Source organism: Leucoraja erinacea, chromosome 13 (assembly GCF_028641065.1).
Source record: "Leucoraja erinacea ecotype New England chromosome 13, Leri_hhj_1, whole genome shotgun sequence".
In the NCBI taxonomy this organism is placed as follows: domain Eukaryota; kingdom Metazoa; phylum Chordata; class Chondrichthyes; order Rajiformes; family Rajidae; genus Leucoraja; species Leucoraja erinaceus.
The window spans coordinates 3853018-3866397 of NC_073389.1; the positions used below are offsets into that span (position 1 = coordinate 3853018).

At 46.2% G+C, this 13380-nt stretch overlaps 1 protein-coding gene across 1 annotated transcript in view; it reads right to left on the reverse strand.

Moving 5' to 3' along the window:
- The window catches only part of gpr156 (G protein-coupled receptor 156), a 47518-nt gene extending 35653 nt beyond the window's left edge, over nt 1–11865 (reverse strand). The window contains 1 exon segment of the mRNA XM_055644301.1: nt 9987–11865. The gene's annotated coding sequence lies outside the window, so the exon portion shown is untranslated.
- Between the last annotated feature and the right edge of the window lie 1515 nt (nt 11866–13380).

The following is a 13380-nucleotide window of genomic DNA, read 5'->3' on the forward strand; positions in this document are numbered from 1 at the left end:
TAATATTAGCCAACTCCGAAACACGAAACGCTGAGCATTGTGATCCAGACATCACGGACAACTGGCCTCAGTTCTCCGCTCACATCTGGCAGTGCTCTCTCTGTGAACTAAAGGCCATAAAACGTTTTTGTAAGTGGGAGGGTGAGCGATCACTGATCACTGGCCTTGGGGATACCTGGCGAGGGAGTGGAGCAACCGAGTGGGGGGAGGGTGTGGGAGGGGGGTAGCCCCCCTTCCCAGGGTAGGGAATGGGTGAGACTTTTTGAAATTTGATGTATTGAAATCATGTTTTAGTGCACTGTAAAAGTATGATTTCAATGTTTTTTGTTTGAAGTATTTTTAAGAGGTAACTTTTTAAGGGGTAACTTTTTCCACACAAAGGGTGATGGGTGTATGGAACAAGCTGCCGGAGGAGGTAGTTGAGGCAGCGACTATCCCAACATTTAAGAAACAGTTAGACTGATACATGGATAGGACAGGTTTGGAGGGATATGGGCCAAAAGCAGGTAGTGTAGCTGGGACATCTTGGCAAGTTGGGTGTTGGTAAGTTGGGTCGAAGGGCCTGTTTTCACACTGTATCACTATGACTACATTATACCTCCACCATGTATGAATGCTTCAAAATCAAGTGGTTGAGTTTTATTGCCATATACTCAAGCATAGAAACATAGAAAATAGGTGCAGGAATAGGCCATTCGGCCCTTCGAGCCAGCACTGCCAATCAATATGATCATGGGTGATCATCTAAAATAAGTACCTCTTACCTGTTCTTTCCCCATAACCCATAGGTTGCGCTAGCCCCAAGAGCTCAATGTAACTCTCTCCTGAAAACATCTCGTGAATTGGCCTGCACTGCCTTCTGTGGCAGAGAATTCCACAGATTCACAACTTTCTGCATGAAAAAAGTTTGTCCTCATCTCAGTCCTAACTGCCCCCCCCCCCCCCCCCACCCCCCCCCCCCCCCCCCCCCCCCCCCCCCCCCCCACTGCCCCCCCCCCCCCCCCCCCCCCCCTTTATTCTTAAACTGTGACCCATGGTTCTGAACTCTTCCAACATCGGGAACATTTTTCCTGCAGTTACAGTAAGTGAAAATCTAGCAGGCAAGCAGGATGCTTTCTCCAACCACCCCATTTGAGGGCCACTATCTTCCACCGCTTCTACCCAGTGCTTGGTACTTACTTCCAGCAGCCACTGGTTGTCCTCCAGGATGCACCGAGCTGCAGCCTGATCCATGCTGGTCACCTGGGCAAAGTCGGCACAGAGACTCTCACAACAGCTGCACAACGCTCCCGACGCCTCCAAAGGCCCTGAGGCTTGCACTGAGGCTGCTCCATGGCTGGAGCTGCAGCGAGTGACTCGCCAGCCCGGCAAACACTCGCCAGCCCGGCAAACACTCGCCAGCCCAGCAAACACTCGCCAGCCCCGGCTCCCCGTCCGCATCTGTCCCCGCCGCTGCTTCTGCTTCCAATCCTCCCTCAGCTCCCCGGCTCTCCAACACCCATGGCCCATGCCGTTGATATGAGTTTTTAAATTTTCGTTGATTACAGAATTTCTCACGACAGAGCGGAGAAATTTGTGATCAGCGTGAGAGCGTGAGAATTTGGCCAGATGCGTGATTCTCACGCTCAATGCGTGGGAGTTGGCAGCCCTGCGAAATGCAACATTACTTGCAGCAGCAGCAACAGCAACAGGTTTGGAAACACAGTACCCAATAGATAAGATAATAAACAAACAAACACAAATAAATAAATAAACCAGTATAATGCAAAAAGAAAAACAAGCCCAGAGTCCCCACTTCATAGTTTGCAGTTTAGTTGGAGCTTCTAGTGTTCATGGTTGTTGGGAAGAAGCTGTTCCTGAACCTGGACATTACAGTTTTCAGACTCCTGCACCTTCCTCCAAGATGGTGTGAGTGTGGCCAGGGTGGTGTTGGGTTAGAGTTAGTCTGAAGAAGGGTCACAACCCAAAAACGTCACCATTCCTTCTCTCCAGAGATGTTGCCTGTCCCGCTGAGTTACTACAGCTTTTTGTGCCTATCGTGGTGTAGGCCCTTGATGGTGCTGGCTATTTGAGTCAGAGCAACTTACAGTTCCCTTTAATGGTGGGATTCTTGTTATAAGTGAGTAGTTCTGGTACAGTTTAGAGCACTTTAGAGGGCACTTGATGAAGAACCTTTCACCCAGAGAGTGGTTGTAGTCCTGAACGCACTGCCTGAGAAGAAAAGTAAAAACTAAAAACTAAAAAAGAAGATGGTGCCATCACATTTAAGCAGCATCTGGAAAAGCACTAAATCACCCGTAGACCTGGTGCTGGGAAACGGGATTAACATTGATGTGTATATAATGGACGGCTCTGACAGCTTTGGCCAAAGGGCCCAGTCCTGTGCTCTGTGTTTCTATTACCTCAATTATACAGCCACACATGAACAACAGCTTCCCCCCTAAGTCCCGAGTGTTTGTACGTTTGTGGAAAGAGTTGATGTGGACAAGCTTTTCCCTTTGAGAATAGGGAAGATTCAAACAAGAGGACATGACTTCAGAATTAAGGGACAGAAGTTTAGGGGTAATATGAGGGGGAACTTCTTTACTCAGAGAGTGGTGGCGGTGTGGAATGAGCTTCCAGTGGAAGTGGTGGAGGCAGGTTCATTGGTATCATTTAAAAATAAATTGAATAGGCATATGGATGAGAAGGGAATGGAGGGTTATGGTATGAGTGCAGGCAGGTGGGACTAAGGGGAAAAACATTTGTTCGGCATGGACTTGTAGGGCCGAGATGGCCTGTTTCCGTGCTGTAATTGTTATATGGTTGTTATATGGTTATATGGAAAGCAAGGGGGAGAAAACAGCGAGGGGTAGCAGAGCAGAGGTGGATCCGAGTAGAAAAGGCATACACCTCTTCTGGTATCAGGTTGTAAGCCTCATATATATCTGAAGAAGGATCTCGACCCGAAATGTCACCCATTCCTTCTCTCCAGAGTTAAGTCAAATCAAGTTACTTTTATCTCTATAGCACATTTAAAAAACATCTCTCGTTGACCAAAGTGCTTTACATTGGTGGAGGTACTAACCTTATACAACATTGGTTCATAGATGAAGTACATACATAAATACATACATATAGCCCTCCCTCAGAGGACGTCAAGATAGGCTTGAGAGTAAAGATGAGTTTTAAGTCTCGACTTAAAAGAGTCGATGGAGGGGGCAGTTCTGATGGGAAGGGGGATGCTGTTCCACAGTCTAGGAGCTGCAACCGCAAAGGCGCGGTCACCCCTGAGCTTATGCCTAGACCGCGGTCAGTAACCCCAAGTTGGCCGATCTGAGGGACCTGGAGGTGGTGTGGTGGGTAGCAGACTTTTGATGTAGGTGGGGGCAAGCCCGTTTTGTAACTCAGCGGGACAGGATTTGTAAACATAAACATAAAGAAGAAATGATGCCTGTCCCGCTGAGTTACTCCACCATTTTGTGTCTATCTGATCAGCAGCAGATTCAGAACAAATATTATACCTCTTTGAACTAAAAATCTCAACTTACGCCGCCATTTTGTGGAAAAAAAGAAGGGTTTTAAAAGTGCTCCAAATTTTACCAGAACTATTAATTTATAACAAGGACGTTGACTGGCATTAGCTTATGCAAATATAAATCTGTCACAAAGATTCATAGGTATCTGCCCAGAGTAATTTTTGATCCAAAGCACTGCATGCTTAAAAGTACTCTTCCTTACAGTCCATGTTATATTAACATGACATTTTCATATATGTTCAACAAAGCAATTGTCCCTCAGTGTGCATTTCCCCAAATTGCAACATTGCAAAAAAGGATGTGACCTCTCAACCCTGACACTACTGTGGCAATGTAGAATGACTTCCCAGCTACTTCTGTACGACAATTGTAACATGTTCCGAGTGCATTTGCTGATCATGTACTTCAGAGCTGCACAAAATTGTATAGCAGTTTCCCAATCAGTTTCCAATGGCTCCACATGTTGGCTTGTCATTGGCAATACAGGCCACTCATTTCCCAACAGCAACAAGGAACTGCAGATGCTGGTTTGCCAAGGAAAAACACAATGTGCTGGAGCATCGCTAGAGAACATGGATAGGTGATGTTTCAGGTGGGGACCATTCTTCAGGAGGGTTCTTAAGGAAGTAGAATCCCGACCCAAAATGTCACCTATCTATGTTCTCCAGCGTTGCTGCCTGGCTCGCTGAGTTACTCCAGCATTTTGTGTCAGAACAGTCTGCCTAGTCACCTATTCTGAGATTCTACATAGTGAAGAAGAAAATTCAGCTAAACTAAAATCCTTGAGCTTCAAAATCAAGTATAATTGGATATAATCTTGCTTGCGATGGCAAATTGCAGCCATGCTGACAATATTGAAAACATATTAAAATATTTTCCCACTGCCAAAGTCTTCAATTAGAATCAAAATAGCAGCATTAAACCTTTGATGCCACATTACAGATGAAACAGCACTGCCCTTGGTAATAAAAATCCAATAGGCAGCAAGCCAAGATCACTACATTTACACATGTCAAATCTGAGCAGGAATAGAATTCTAAAAATTCCACGTCAGTCTTTGAATTAGAGAACAAAATACCATAAAGGAGGCTGATATACTTGAAGATATTCAGGGTTTAAAATTTTGGGTTATAATTTTAGAATCAGCTTTTTTAAATTAATGTTGGGCAGGATCAAATTTTTTTTAAATAGCCTGATAACACATGGTCATTGGATGTCTTTAAGTCAATGGGTGGGAAGCATGAAGAGCATTTTAAGCCACGTAGCCAGATTGAGAAAGTACACATCTGCCCATTTACGCATCAGTCTAAAGAAGTGTCTCGACCCAAAACGTCACCTATCCGTGTTCTCCACAGATGCTGCCTGACCCACTGAGTTACTCCAGCACTCTGTGAAACGTCATCTATCCATGTTCTCCACAGATGCTGCCTGACCCGCTGAGTTACTCCAGCACTCTGTGAAACGTCACCTATCCATGTTCTCCACAGATGCTGCCTGACCCGCTGAGTTACTCCAGCACTCTGTGAAACGTCACCTATCCATGTTCTCCACAGATGCTGCCTGACCTGCTGAGTTACTCCAGCACTCTGTAAAACGTCACCTATCCATGTTCTCCACAGATGCTGCCTGACCTGCTGAGTTACTCCAGCACTCTGTGAAACGTCATCTATCCATGTTCTCCACAGAAGCTGCCTGACCCGCTGAGTTACTCCAGCACTCTGTGAAACGTCATCTATCCATGTTCTCCACAGATGCTGCCTGACCTGCTGAGTTACTCCAGCACTCTGTGAAACGTCACCTATCCATGTTCTCCACAGATGCTGCCTGACCCGCTGAGTCACCTATCCATGTTCTCCACAGATGCTGCCTGACCTGCTGAGTTACTCCAGCACTCTGTGAAACGTCACCTATCCATGTTCTCCACAGATGCTGCCTGACCCGCTGAGTTACTCCAGCACTCTGTGAAACGTCACCTATCCATGTTCTCCACAGATGCTGCCTGACCTGCTGAGTTACTCCAGCACTCTGTAAAACGTCAGCTATCCATGTTCTCCACAGATGCTGCCTGACCCGCTGAGTTACTCCAGCACTCTGTGAAACGTCATCTATCCATGTTCTCCACAGATGCTGCCTGACCCGCTGAGTTACTCCAGCACTCTGTGAAACGTCATCTATCCATGTTCTCCACAGATGCTGCCTGACCCGCTGAGTTACTCCAGCACTCTGTAAAACGTCATCTATCCATGTTCTCCACAGATGCTGCCTGACCTTTGTGCCTTTTGTCCATTTACCATGTTGATGATTGGAACATTTTTCCCATTCTCATTCTCGCAGGTCGCAGCTGGAGTCAAGAGAAACTGCAGATGCTGGAATCTTAAGCAAAGCACAAAGTGCTGGCGTAAGTCAGCAGGGCCAGGCAGCATCTATGGAGGGATAGACTAGATTTTGGATTGGGACCTTTCTTCAGGCTGATTGTAGTAAAGAATTAGTAGTAGAGATTGTAGTGGAAGAAGCTGGAAAAGAGGTGGAGGTGGACAAAGACTGGCAAGTGATAGGTGGATACAGGTGAGAGGCAATTGACAGGGAGACCTTCTATCATCCAGAGAGTGGCAAGTACTTGGAATGGCCTGCGCTAAAGAGTGGCCAACACTGTGTCACTCTCAGTGATGAATTGATGAGATCAATACTTGAATCATTCAGGCATAGAAGGATAAGGCCCAACTCCTGGGAGATGGGATTTGGACAGAAGAGTGCCCTCTGGATGACATGGATGAGTGATAGGAGCAGAATTAGGCCATTCGGCCCATCAAGCCTACTCCACCATTCAATCATGGTTGATCTGTCTTTCCCTCTCCAACACATTCTCCTGCCTTCCCCCCATAACCCCTGACTCCCGTACTAATCAAGAATCTATCTATCTCTGCCTTAAAAATATCCTCATATGACTTGGATATCCTCATATGAGCTGGATAGGGCTCTTAAAAATAGCGGAGTCAAGGGATATGGGGAGAAGGCAGGAACGGGGCATGATTGGGGATGATTAGCCATAATCACATTGAATGGCGGTGCTGGCTCGAGGGGCCAAATGGCCTCCTCCTGCACCTATTGTCTATTGTCTATTGACTTGGCCTTCACAGCCTTCTGTGGCAATGAAATCTGCAGATTCACCATCCTCTGACTAAAGAAATTCATCTCATCTCCTTCCTTGTACCTTGAACCTTGTGGTCATCACCTCCGAAGAGTCCACAAGGACTATACTGGAAGGTGGACAATGTATACGGGCCGATTGTTACATTTATCAAGCCAATTAACCTACAAACCTAAGGAATGTTCTTTTATTCTGAGACTATGATCCTTGGTCCTAGACTCTCCCACTAGTGGAAACATCCACTCCACATCCACTCTATCCAAGTCTTTCACTATTCAGTAGGTTGCAATGAGGTCCCCCCTCATCCTTCCATACTCCAGTGAGTACAGGCTGTGCAGTCAAACGCTCATCATATGTTAACCCACTCATTCCTGGGATAATTCTTGTAAACCTCCTCTGGACCCACTCCAGCACCAGCATATCCTTCCTCAGATAATGGGGCCCAAAATTGCTCACAATACTTGGCTGAATATACTCTATGATTATAAAACCACAGGGAATTGCATCAACTAGATGCCACCCTTTCAATCAGAGATGAATTATAGAAACTGCAGATGCTGGAATCCAGAGAAAAACACAAAGTGCTGGAGTAATTCAACGGGTCAGGCAGCATCTGTGGAGGGAATGGACAGGCAGCGTTTGGTTTTCTGAAGCCTCCTATTCCCAGAGGAGGGAGATGAGGTTGTGAGAGGGTGACAATGTTTGCCTCATGTTCCTCTGCATCAAATATTCAAACCTCAGTCATATGTTCTGCTGCCAAGGCCCTGGTACTTTCCAATTAGTGTCTGGCTGTTTAAACTGCTTGTTGATCTGATGAGTCTGGACCAACTAGTTCATTGTGGGATGGGGTCAGAAACACCAGTGCCAAGGAAGCAATCACGGTTGAAAAGGTCCAGCAGGTACATATCGCCTGCCTGTCCTAATGAGCATTGCGTTTGCTTTCTTTACCGATTCGACCTGCAGAATAACGTTTTGGGAATCCTGCACCAAGTCCCTTTGCACCTCCGATTTCTGGATTCTCTCCCCCTCTAGAAAATAGTCTACTTCTTTATTCCTATTACCAAAATGCATGACTCCACATGTTCCTACACTATATTCCATTTCCCAATTCCCTGCCCACTCTCCCAACCTGTCCAAGTCCTTCTGCCGTGTCTCTGCTTTCTCTACAGTAGCTGCCCCTCCACCTATTTTTATACCATCCGCAAACTTGGCTACAAAGCCGTAAATCCCCTCATCCATATCATTAATATACAACGTGAAGAGTAACATCCCCAGCACCGAGCCCTGCGGAACTCCGCTAGTCACTGGCAGCCAACCAGATAAAGCCCCCTTTACTGCCACTATTTGCCTTCTGCCATCCAGCTAACCTGCTACCCACGCTAGAGTCTGCCCTTGGATACCATGGGCTCCTTAGCAGCCTCACGTGTGTCACCTTATCAAAGGATTTCTGAAATTCTAGGTAAACAATATCCACTGACTCTCCTTTGCCTGTCCTGCTATTTACTTCCTCAAAGAATTCCAGCAGATTTGTCAGGCAAGACCTCTCTTTCACAAAGCCATGCTGACTTTGGCCTATTTGATCATGAACGTCTAAGTTCTCTGTAACCTCATCCTTTATAATGGACTCTAAAATTTTACCAACCCCCAAAGTCAGACTAACCTGCCTATAGTTCCCACTATTCTGCTCTGCTCCCTTCTTGTGCAGCGGGGGTAATATTGGCAATTTTCCAATCATCTGGAACCACTGCTGACTCTAGTGGTTCTTGAAATATCACAACTAATGCCTCCACAATCTCCAGCTCCACCTCTTTCAGAACCCTAGGGTGCAGTCCATCTGATCCTGGTGACTTATCCACCTTCAGTCCTTTCAGCTTCCCAAGCACCTTGTCCTTAGTAATAGCCACTCCTCTAACTTCCTCCCCCTGACTCTCTTGAATAGCAGTCACATTGCTGGTGTCTTCCATTGTGAAGACTGAGGCAAAAACGTTATTCAACTCCTCTGCCATTTCTTTATTCCCCATTATCACTCCTCCTGCATCATTCTCCAGCGGCCCAACGTCCACTCTTGCCTCGTTCTTACTCTTTATATAACTGAAGAAACTCTTGCTATCCTCTTTTATATTATTGGCTAGCTTACCTTTGTATTTCATCTTTTCTCCTCACATTGCCTTCTGTTCTTTAAAATCTTCCCAATCCTCTGGGTTCCCAATAATCTTTGCAATGTTATACGCTTTATCTTTTAGATTTATACTGTCCTTCATTTTGCTTGTCAGCCACAGTCGCCTCTTTCTCCCGCTAGAATCGTTCTTCCTTTATGGAATGAACAGATCCTGCATCTTCTGAATTATTCTCAGAAATTCCTGCCATTGCTGTTCCACCGTCATCCCTGTTAGGGTCCCTTACCAGTCAACTTTGGCCAGTTCCTCCATCAAGCCTCTGTAGTCCCCTTTGCTCAGCTGCAATACCGACACATCCGATTGCATCTTCTCCCTCTCAAAATTGCAGGTTGAATCTTGTCTTATTGTGGTTGGTATCTCCGAGAGGTTCCTATACCTGGAGTTCCCTTATCAAATCCGGTTCATTGCACTCCACACCCAATCCAGAATTGCCTTCTCCCTAGCAGGCTCCTGCAGTTACTTGCTTTATATAAACATTTCAAAGTAAAAATAGTCTCCCCCCCCCCCTCCCCCATCTGAAAAGCCGTCTCTCCCACAATCTCTCCTTCTCCTACCCCCTCCATCAGTCTGAGGCAGCACCCAGACCTGAAACATCACCTGTCCATATCCTCCACAGACGCTGCCTGCCCCGCTGAGTTCCCCCAGCGCCTTGTGTACTCCCCATTCCTCCACCTCCCTCGCCCCTTAACCCGAACACCGGGAGAGAATGGATTAGCTCCCAGTTGATGTTACAACTCATGAGTGCATCAAACTCCAGTGTGTGTCAGGATGACCACGGCACAACCTGAAACATCATCTGTCCAACCACCTCCACAGACGCTGCCTGCCCCGCTGAGTTCACCCAGCACCTTGTGTTTCGCCTCTATCTAAGTTTCAGTTTTGACTCGAGATCCAACAAACAAAAAGGCTGGCTTACAAAGAGTGCATGAAGAAGTGCAGATGCTGGTTAAACATCGAGGGCAGACACAAAACACTGGATTAACTCAGTGGGTCAGGCAGCATCAACTTCGCAACCTTTCAATGCCACCACTTGAACATCAGCTAATTGCACGAACGATCTTTCCCGAGAGAATGGAAATGCACCAATAAACGCGTCTAACAGCTGCATTAAGGTGGAAATACTTGCCACAATGTGCCAAATACCTGCAGAAGCAGCCGAAGTAACTCCGAATAACAGCATGCAAGACGACTGAGCTCGCCTCTACTGCCCGGCTCCCAGCGCCTTGTGTCGGTCACACTGGAGTACCACTGCAACGCTGCCTCTCCGAATAGGAGCACGGCAACACCTCATACACTTGCATGGCAGCAGCAACCGGCTTAATTAAAGGGAAGGACCTTCATTCAACCCCAGGGGCTTTTTTTTTTTTTGGTCGGCAACCAGTGGTTTCCAAAAACTAAAACAAACATTTGGACAAGATAACAAACCAATTAAACGCAATGCAAAAAGGACGAAACTAACTGCAGAAGCAATGAATAACTTTGCATATACATTGTTCAGTGTTGCCAGTGTATAGTCGGAGGTGTAAGCAAATCTATTGCATCCCAAGTAAAATGATACTGTTACAGGTAGAGATGTTACTGTGAATAGTCAGCTAACATTCCACAAACAGGACTTAGTCATGAGATTAAAATTACACGCTGTCCTGACATATTTCCCTTCACCCATTCAATATGTTGCATTAAACTAAACTACGATCTTTCACACAGGAACCAAAGATGAGTTGATAAATGCACAGGTCTTATGAGTAGAAGTTTGCCATTCGGCCCATCGAGCCTACTCCACCATTCAATCATGGCTGATCTATCCCTCCCCTCTCAACCCCGTTCTCCTGCCTTCTCCCCATAACCCTTGACACCCATACGCGTCAATCTCCACCTTCAAAATATCCACTGACTGTGGCAATAAATTCAGTAGATTCACCTCCCTCTGACTAAAGAAATTCCTCCTCACCTCCTTTCTGAGGCTGCTGTTGCTGGAGCCATAGAACTGTATTTTAGTTTAATGATACAGCGCGGAAACAGGCCCTTTGTCCCCACCGAGTCCACACGGACCAGCGACCCCCGCACACTAACACTATCCCACACACACTAAGGCCAATCTACAATTTTACCGGCCATGCAACCTACAAACTTCGATGCCCTTGGAGTGTGGGAGAAACCCGGAGCCCTTGGAGAAAACCCACGCAGGTCACAGGGTGAACGTGCAAACTTCATACCGACAGCACCCGTGGTCAGGATCGTACCCAGGTCCCCGGTGCAATGAGTCAGCAACTCTACCACCATGCCACACTGTACACCTTTGGTCCACCTTGCCCACGCCGACCGTTAGTATTTTGGGCTAGTCCCATTTGCCTGCATTTGGCCCATGACCCTCTTAACCCTTCCCATCCGTATATCTGCACCTGAAAAGGACGTCCTGGAGTTTGAACGTACAAACAGTCTCAGCCTCTAGTCTTTCCTTAGGACAGTAGTTCCTCATCCAAGGGACCATTTCTGGAAACAAAAGCATGAATGAAATCAGCTCTAAAAGGTCATAAAGTCATGCAGCAGAGAAACAGGCCCTTCAGCCCAACACGTCCATGTTGATCAAGATGGCCCATCTAAGCTAGCACCATTTGCCTGCGTTTGGCCCATATCCGTTCCTATCCATGTACCTGTCCAAATGTCTTTTAAATGTGTTATTGTACCTGCATCCACTACCTCCCCTGGCAGCTAATTCCATACACCCACCATGTGAAGTGGTGTGGTTCCTATTAACTCTTTCCACTCTCAGGGAGATCTGTTTGTCCCTGTATCCCACCCCAATGTGGAGATACTGAAATTAGAACATTAGGGCAGCACGGTGGCACAACAGTAGAGCTGCTGCCTTACGACGCCAGAGACCCGGGTTCGATCCTGACCATGGGTGCTGTCTGGATGAGGTTTGTACGTTCTTCCCTATGGCTGCATGGATTTTCTCCGGGTGCTCCGGTTTCCTCTCACACTCCAAAGACGTACACGTTAGTAGGGCCTTGGTAAAATTGTAAATTGTCCCTAGTGTGTGTAGGATAGTAATAGTGTGTGGGGATCACTGGTCGGCACAGACTCGATGGGCTGAAGGGCCTGTTTCCGAGCTGTATCTTTAAACAAAACTAAATTAAACTAAACTATATGAATGAAGACACAGAGTGCTGGAGTAGCTTAATAATTAATAACCTGTGGTTTTCCCGAGTCCAGCACTATCAGTATCAGGAGCATTTAGTGTTTACTAATTCATATTTATCTCTAAATCATTTAGGCTTGTATTCACTGGAGTTTAGAAGGATGAGGGGCAATGTTATAGAAACATATGAAATTATAAAAGGACTGGACAAGCTAGATGCAGGAAAAATGTTTCCAATGTTGGGCGAGTCCAGAACCAGGGGCCACAGTCTTAGAATGAAGGGGAGGTCATTTAAGACTGAGGTGAGAAAAAAAAACTTTTCACCCAGAGAGTTGTGAATTTGTGGAATTCCCTGCCACAGAGGGCAGTGGAGGCCAAATCACTGGATGGATTTAAGAGAGAGTTAGATAGAGCTCTAGGGGCTAGTGGAATCAAGGGATATGGGGAGAAGGCAGGCACGGGTTATTGATTGGGGACGATCAGCCATGATCATATTGAATGGCGGTGCAGGCTTGAAGGGCCGAATGGCCCCCTCCTGCACCTATTTTCTATGTTTCTATGTTTCTATGTCTGGACTCAAAATGTAGTGTGAGGTAGCATTATAGAGTCAAGAGTGTTTAATTGTCGTATGTACTGGCAATGGAAGAATACCATTCTTACTTGCTTTTTACAGACCTATTAACACAATGACACAACAAATAAATATAAAATTGTCAATAATACAATACATTTAATAATAAGTAATATTCAGTATCCAGACCATGATAGTGCAAAATTGGGGGGGAGGCAGGAGAATGGGGTTGGGAGGGAGAAATAGATCAGCCATGATTGAATGGTGTAGTAGACTTGATGGGCCGAATGGCCTAATTCTACTCCTACCACTTATGACCTCATGATCTTATAAAACTCAAGTCCGTTGTGGAACCACATACATAGTCTGTAGAAGACCATAGGTGATGAGGTCAGTGTTGTGTAGTGTTCAAGAGGCTGATGGTGGCTGGAAGGAGGCTGTTCTTGAACTTAGAGATCACAGTTTTCAGGCTCCTGTACCTTCTTCCCAGTGGTAGGTCTCTGGATGCTGGCCACCTTTTTGAGGCAGCGCCTCCTGTAGATCCTTCTGTCAGTGGGAACATCAATAGCCATTTTGCATTTGTGTGCATGAGGATCATCTCTAGATTTCAAGGATAATCAACCAGTCATGCAGCACTTTGGACTGATGACTCGGAAGATGCTAAATAATGCACATGGCTTTTTTTTCTCACCATTTCAGTATAGGATTTCAGTATAGGAGCAAAGAGGTTCTTCTGCAGTTGTATAGGGCTTTGGTGAGACCACATCTGGAGTATTATGTCCAGTTTTGGCCTCCTAATTTGAGGAAGGACACCCCTGTGATTG